The following is an 8,265-nucleotide window of genomic DNA, read 5'->3' on the forward strand; positions in this document are numbered from 1 at the left end:
CCAATCAAAACTTTTACGTACTGTAGAAGGGGATAAGTCCCTGCAGTGCATGTAAGAAACATGCTGGGGAAGACAGTGTGAGTTACTCCTGCCTCAGGCAAAGACAAACCCATTTGTGGGATTGCTTTTGGTCAAGGACCTGGGTGCACTTGGTGGGTAATGCGAAAGGATGGGGAAGGCTGATGTGTACCTCAAGGGGGTTTGATTTTGGTTGAAAATAGCTAATGAACTGAATTGTATGATGTTAATTGCTATATAATACTGTATGGCATCACTTTTATGGTTGCTATATGCCATATCAGCAGTATTACAGTAAGAATCACCCAGATTAATGAAGAATAAACCTTAATAAAACTGAGCAAAGTGCAGCAGTGATGGAACCAGAACTGGTTTCAACATGCAACAATCCAATATCACGCACCATTTCTCCTGCCCTGAAAGACTGTTATGACATAGAATGGATTCTTGCAGTTCATACAAGATCAGCTCTTAGTGAACAGCAGTTTGATTCTTGTTCCATGGTTTGAGTATCTTTTTCTGGGGTGCTGTATTGGGCTATCAGTTGTTTGCCATTTGCATGGGAAGCTTTTGCAGGGCATACATGGCAATCTGCTATGAGTGCCTGGAAAGGATGGCAATGTTTATGAAGGTAACCCTGTCAAACAATTCAGAACAACCAAAACCACTATTACAGCAATAAAATTTGAGCTGATATTCCTTCAAACCAAGATTAGGGATCATTTCAAGTGAGAAAATGGAACATTTTTATTTATAAGCACCCAAATTTGGAAGAACAACAGAAACGAGGGAATTTTTTTGCACCCATCTACCATAAGTATGATAATTAATGTTGCATTATATGACAGCACTTTGCTTCCAGCTAGTAAGAAAAAGACTGTTATGACTTCAGAAATTATGTGTATAACATCTATTCCTCCATTTTCAGAGATAAAATCTGAAAGAAAAAGGCAGCCATTATTTGTGCAAACACAGGACCTGCAAGAAACCAAGGCAAATTTTCTTACTAAAGCATACAACAGCACAAGGCAGAGAGAAGAGTAGCACCATGAGAAAGGAGCTGAGAACAGATACCCTCAGACAGTTCTGAGAACTGAAAAACTCCTGAAAACAGAAGAGACAACTAATAACCAGGACACTATTTCCAATGGTAACTAAGTCATTTAAATAAAACAGATGTTACAAATGTAAATTAAATTGCCCAATTAACCCCTTCATTCCTAAAGCCATATATTTTTTTCAGCAGAAGACAAAACAAATGTTTCTTTGCACACCTTGATTCACAATGGAAACAGTAAAGCTGATGTAAGCCAAGCTAGCTTTCTTTAGAAACCCACAGCTGAAGGGAATTGTTTAGAAACACCTTCAGTTTTTTAAATTCTCCACTCCCATATTTTGATATTAGCTAGGGGGCATGAACATCAGATAATAAGATGTAAAGACTGAAAGGACAATGTGTTTCATAAGACCACACAAACATCGTTAATAGGAGATGCATTTAATAAGTGCTGCTGCTTCTTTCTGTGAATCAAAGGTCTGCAAAAGTTGCCATGGCAGAAATCAGAAACTTAACAACATGTTGCTAATATAAGAAAATTTTCCCAGAAGCAAAATGATTTATTTTGGAAAAATTTTACAAAATGCTTTGACCAGTGATTTTTTTTTTTTTTTAATTTTGAAAATCAGTGGAGCAGAAGAAATCCTTCAAAAAGAAGGAGCAACCAGTTTTTTAAATATAAAACCTCTGTGCTCAGCTATGAGGGATGTATGGTAGTCCCAATGATTAGCCCAAGTAATCAGAAGCAGGGAAAGAGAGTAGCCTTCCTTACCCTAGCACTTCATGGCTGGATCAGCAGCACTTTGTAGCTGATATTCCAGTAGTTGGATTAGACCTATCATGCTAGAAACATTGCCTCTTGGGTATGCCTGAGGTATAGCATTTACAGATTGTGAAATAAAGAGAAAATATTTATACCTAAAAGCAAAAAAAATCGGGGAAAAAAAAAAAACCCTGTGATTTTATTTCTCTTTTTCTGGAACAAGTTAAGAATACAGAAATATTGCAGTCTGGGGACAAAATAGCTTAGAGGCAGTTGACATATTACAGTTTCACTGTCTGTGTTAGCATTGTTCTACAAAATGAACTCACTCCTCAGTTTCTTATGGAAGTAGTCTCTGACTAGCATTTTAACCAGGTCTGATGGACATAATTTATATTAGACATGTATATATAATGCATTATATAATTATTTATAATATATAATTATAAATTATATTTTATATAATTATTATATGTAAAAGTGCCAGTCCACAAAAAATAAAAAGAAACTGAATAAACGTCACTTATTTTCTTCCTGGCTGACTGGGAAAGTGTGCTTAAACTTTAGCATAGGAAAGTCCATTTAGGGACCTTTCAGACATCACCTCTCTTTCTTGTTTTTCACTTGAAGATTTTAGGCACTTTTCCCTTTTTCTTGGCATTACAATGTGGATGGAGTCTTCCAACTCCATCTTTTCATGGGATTAAATCACCCAAAGAGGCAGCAACACAGTTACAGACAGAAGCACAAAGGAAAATGTGCAATATGTGATTCAACAGGGATAAAAAAGTGAAGATAAATACCATGAGGGGACTTCTGTTTTTACAGAAGCCACTTGTAGGAAGCAGAAATAGCTTGGGGACATTTTGCATAGGTCTACTTTTATGTGCTTCTAACAGGGACATTGATTGATTATATCACATTTGGCCTTTTTTTCATTATCTACAATTCACAATGCCATGGTTGGGGTTTTTTTTTGAGATTTATAAATAAAACAAAGATTAGAAACTTGCAAAATTTAGCATACTGGTGAATTAAACTTTAAAGTTGCATTTTAAAGTACTGTTTTCTTGCATAACTAATACAGAAGTTGCTATTAGCTTTTGCTTTTCAGGTCTGCAGTTGTTACCACATAAACAGCAGCTATAGTGTACTCCCTTCTTTCATTAGCTTATTCATATCACTCTCCCTGTGAAAAAGCTGGTGCATCTCTGCTTCTTAAAGTAAATATTTTATGGTATCAGAGTCCTAAATTCAACTCCAGTATTGATTACAAGGTGTATTACATTTGAGTTCTGTATGCATGGAATAAAACCAAAGATCTCACACTTAAAGTATCAGAGAAAGTTTAAAACCAAGAGATCATGTCCTGTCATGGTGACAGGGTTGCACAAGCTGGAATACACTGGTAATAGGCATAAGTTTTCTAAGAATTTTACTGTGCAACATTTACCGATTAATTCATTTGGATATACCTGTTGTCTTCAGCTTACACCTTGCCAAAAACAGATCACAATGGAAACATTTGGAGACTATAAGATGATATATTTACATATGCATTTGTGTCTAAAGTAAGGGAATTCTACAAATCAGTAAATCTCGGACCACAATTGTCATTGCTGTCCCAGTGCTAAAACCACCATAGTCACTTCACAGAAGAGAGCTTAACTGTGGTATTCTTTTCAGTCGTAACATCTGACAGGGCTGACTGTTTTATTTTATGCTGTCAACATGCACTTTCTTAGACAGTAATGCTAAAGAATATATGGCGAGAGGAAAAAGGAACCATGCGTGTAAGTCACGGTTACGGACTGAGACACTAGGTCTTGAAAAGCAGAGGCACAGAGGAGGGGCTTTGGGGTGACGGTAAATAACCAACAGAATGCAATGATGCTTTAGCTAATGCATAGCAAATGCAATCCTTAGACACACAACCAGATGAATACAGAAGCTCCCAAACATCACCGAGTCATGTATCACCTTCTAATAAAACCAGTATTTGTGGTATCATGTGTTTGTTTCTCATTTGGGACTACACACTTTAGATCTTACACAGTTTCAATGAAGTGTTTCTAGACTTCACAGTCAAATATGTGCCAGAGAGGTTTAACATAACTAGGGCTTGCCAAAACCCAAGATCTCTGCTTCTATTAAAAAAGAAAAAAAAAAAGAAGAAAACAGACAACAAAAACCAGAAACCAGAGGTAGAGAAAGATAACTGAAGGCAGCCAAATAGCTCATTAGATGGGTCACTCAACATTTTACTGGACCCAATTAGGCAGCTAATCCCTACGCTGCTGTTGCATCTTTCTTCTCTCTGGACCAGAGAAACTCTGCCAGTGGAAACTTCAGGTAAAAGTGGATATGTTAAAATTATAGTTTATGGTTTCAATGAATCACTATCTTCAGAAAAAAATGTTTCATTAGAAAGCTCCCACTTCAGTTATACCTGATTTTTTTAAACATATCAGGATTTTAGACAGTGAACCAGGGGAAAGACAATATAAAAGGCCTTACTATTATTTATGTATTTTGTATAATTTCTATTACAAGAAAAATATTTAAATATATCAGAAAGGTATTTAGGTGTTGTTCTGAACTATTTTCAGTAGATTGCCTTATTTATCTAGGCTAACGTTGATATTCCTGCTAACTCCTATCTAGATAATTGCTGAATATGAGCCAGAGTTCACTGTAGTTAGGTGTCTACAAATTTAAATAAAGAGAAATAGAAAACATGAATTATTTTTTAATTTTAGAAATGTTCATATGCCAGATCTACAGTCTGGAAATGGTGTGTACATGTATAATGATGAGAAGGCTCCCCACACTTAGGCTTGCAATGTAACAAAAACAATGGTCATGAGATCTTACAATCCAACTTAAACAGCATATGTGCATACCATACCATCTAATACCATATTTTAATTTTACAGTAGGAACTACTGAACAAAAGAGAAAGCTCAAACTTTAAGCAAAATTGAATAGTGAAATATGTCACAGGGCAAAATCATTATTCAAAGTAACTCCAAAGTGAAAAAGAGCAATCTAGCTAATTTGAAGACTGGGCTAGCTCAAAAGCACTACTACTTCTTTACTACTCCTTAGCAGATGGCTAAAGCTGCATTAGAGCTCCAGAACATTAGACTGAAGGCCAAGTGCCCAAAACAACACACCAAATGCTTTTATTTACTAATTTCTAGTCTCTGCCACACTATTGCCATAGTGCAGATACTTAAGTCATCATTGATGTAGTCACAGGCAGATGAGACTTTAGAAATGAACTGCCACATACCTTAGCTACCACAGGAGCTCAGCTCTTTGGTGAGTATGACACTGCCGTTACAATAACTGAACTTTACTGAGCAGGATAACAGGTAATAGCAGGTACTTATCTTCTCATCAGAGACTAAAGAAGGAAAGAATGCAAATTCCACTTAAAGTCTGCTTCTATTGCTTTATTTCTTGAGGCATTACATGAAGTGGCAAACTTCACCACTCCCATCCCACCTGAACAAATGTTAGTACATCAGAACAAACATTGTAATATTACAAAGTTAGCTATAACACTGCTAGGAGCATTAGGAAAATACGTTTTTATCTACATATGTGAAGATAAATAATGAAATTACCTCTTGAGACCACATTTGCTGCTTTGAGTTACTCCAAGTTACTACACATTAATCTCTTTTTACCTGCAGGTTGCTCAAATGTCCCAGCTCCTCAGTGCATCCCATTCATTTCCTTATATGCACTGCTTTTATTTAAAAAAAAAAAAAAAAAAAAAAAACACACACACAAAAAAAAAAACAGAATCACCTTGATTTTATTCAATGTCATTGAATGACAATGACCCCTCAGACATTCTGATCCCTTAACACAACTTCCATTATGCCTATCTCATGGACCCTACCACCAAATCATCAGGTTAGGGGATAAAACTATGTTGGCCCACTGAGTTTAATGGAGATGTAACAACATGTTCCAAGAATTAGTGAAGAGCAGAAGCAGAGTAGTTTGCAAGTTTTGTGACACTATGTGTGTGTTTTAGGAGACAGTGTATCTCCAGGTTTTGGAGAGAATGACAGGAAAGAGATTTTAAAAGACAATACATTTAAAACTTTCAGCAATCAGAACCTGGTATGGAAAAAGCTAAGTAGAGATTTTAAAGAAATATCATAATTCCCAGTGCACTGAAAAACTTATTTGTTCAGCCCTCTTCAGAGCACCACCAACAACAGTTTAGAAAAGACTATGAGTGAAACACAGACTTTGTGAAGCTCGTGATTTAGCTCCACTGATGCTTTCATCATACACAGTTCAGTCGCATTTACTACTTATGAAACTGGTCCGATGAATTCAATTACTGGAGGAAGTCTGGTTTTCATTCTTAGAACTACTACTTCTTTCAATTTAAATTGATTAATAATAAAAGTTACAGCATTTCAGAGGAACAGCATATAAATTAACTATAAACTGAAGCCCTAGCCCATGGCAATAAGATACAAAGCTCTCCTTCATGTCAGCTCAGATGCAGCTTTCAAGCATATTCTAAAGGTACTTCTTCTGGATAAATATTTTACTTTATAGATATAAATTACAGTTTATTGTCAGCTGTTTAAAATATCTATGATTTGGTAAGATGAGTCTTGCTAACCCCCAGCTGTCTCCCATTTACTTGAATTGGAAAAACACTGGGTAAATTGCTGCCCATGGAGCACAAATATAAGCAACTGAAGTACCCATAATTTGTTGGAGTTTCAGATCGTCCTAATTTAGATATTTTTCAAAAGACATAATGTAAAGTAGACTCCACTTAATCGCCACCCTGATAAATAGCTCTATTGGGAAGATAATACACTTAGTAGAAGGGCAAATTAAAAGCAAAATGTAAAAGCCATTCTGCATCCATGACATACCCAATGTGTTTGGAATGAAGTTGTTTGATGGGCTGATCATAGAAGTGTACAGTGAACTACTACTATATATGACACAGATATTTATTATCTTCAGGGGACTTTCTCATGCTCTTGAATTGATATTTACACAACTACATAGATATAATTAAAGAAAAACTAGAAAGTTCCTTACTTCACTCTGCTTTTGTGTAAAAATATGAACATAGCACTCCATGTACTCTCAGTGGGGCATTTAAATATCTTCCTTCTCAGGTTTTATCATATGAAAATCTACAATAAGTAGGGATGTAGTATACAGTCAGGTTATGTACCTGAGTTATATGCCGAGGTAGCAGCAAGAAGGGAACCTCAAGAAAAGTGAACTAACAGCACAGAAGAGGATACCTTATGTCTCAGCAAGTCTGTAGCAATGTCTAATTATTTTTTGTGGTTCTTACTTCTGTATGTTAAACAGAGACAACATATGGGTGAATACTTGTTCATACTACACTATCTGTCAAAGGTATGTGTAGACTGCTAGGTACTGTCACCACTAAGCAAAAATTGCAAGCTCAAGAACTGAGGAATGCATAGCTTTTCAATACATTACAGAGCCAAGTATTTTATTCTCCATCAAAAACACATTTAATATTTCCTTTTGAAAGCTGTTTATAACCACAAAGGCAATTTGGTCCTCTTTGACTAGTTAAAACTTTAATCTCTGGCTTTCTGGTTCAGAAGATATTCTTCACAGAATTATTTTTAACCACTGCAATCCTTTTCTAGAACTCTTAGCTGGGGCTGAGCCTTCTCCCTTCTTACAGGGTGCAGTGAAGTCCAGGTTAGGAGAGAAACAGAAGAAGGTGGCAGCAAGAGAGAAGCGAAGGAAGGAAAACATGCAAGGAAAGGAGACAGAACTGCAGAAGGTAGAAATGTGGCTGACAGCCCTAGAATCCCCCAGGATCGCAGTCAGCAGTGAAGAGAATTACCTTGCGGAAAAGACACAGCTGGCAGGAAAGATGTCAACTGCAGGAGGTAAAGAAAAATGCAGGCAGGAGGAGAAACTAGTGAGCCACTCTGTGGACAGGAGAGCCTTGGGAGTAACACAACATGGGTAAGATGCCCGATGACTTACAAATGTGCATGCAGCCCACAAATTAATATAACATTTGATTTCTTCTATCAATCCTAAATGGTTTCCTTCGACACCAATCCAAAAGAACGCTCAAATTACCTCTTCGCTCAGTGGCAGGCATGGTTCAAGAGCAAACACCTTATACCCTCACACACAAGGGTATTAACCAGTCATTACCTCACATTTCCTTCTTTCCCTAATGGGCCCTGTTTCATCTCCCTGGGTATTAAGAGCTGCTTCACAGCACATCCACACAAGCAATCTGTAACAGTGCACTTAACCAGTCAGCAGGGGTACTGAATAATGAGCCCAGATGTACCGTCCCCCCAACCCTGTCCTGAAAGCATCAAGGAGCAATATTTTCCAGGTACCTCCATCTAACCAAATTTCTAAG

The sequence above is a fragment of the Pelecanus crispus genome, chromosome 5 (genome assembly GCF_030463565.1).
Source record: "Pelecanus crispus isolate bPelCri1 chromosome 5, bPelCri1.pri, whole genome shotgun sequence".
Taxonomy (NCBI): Eukaryota; Metazoa; Chordata; class Aves; order Pelecaniformes; family Pelecanidae; genus Pelecanus; species Pelecanus crispus.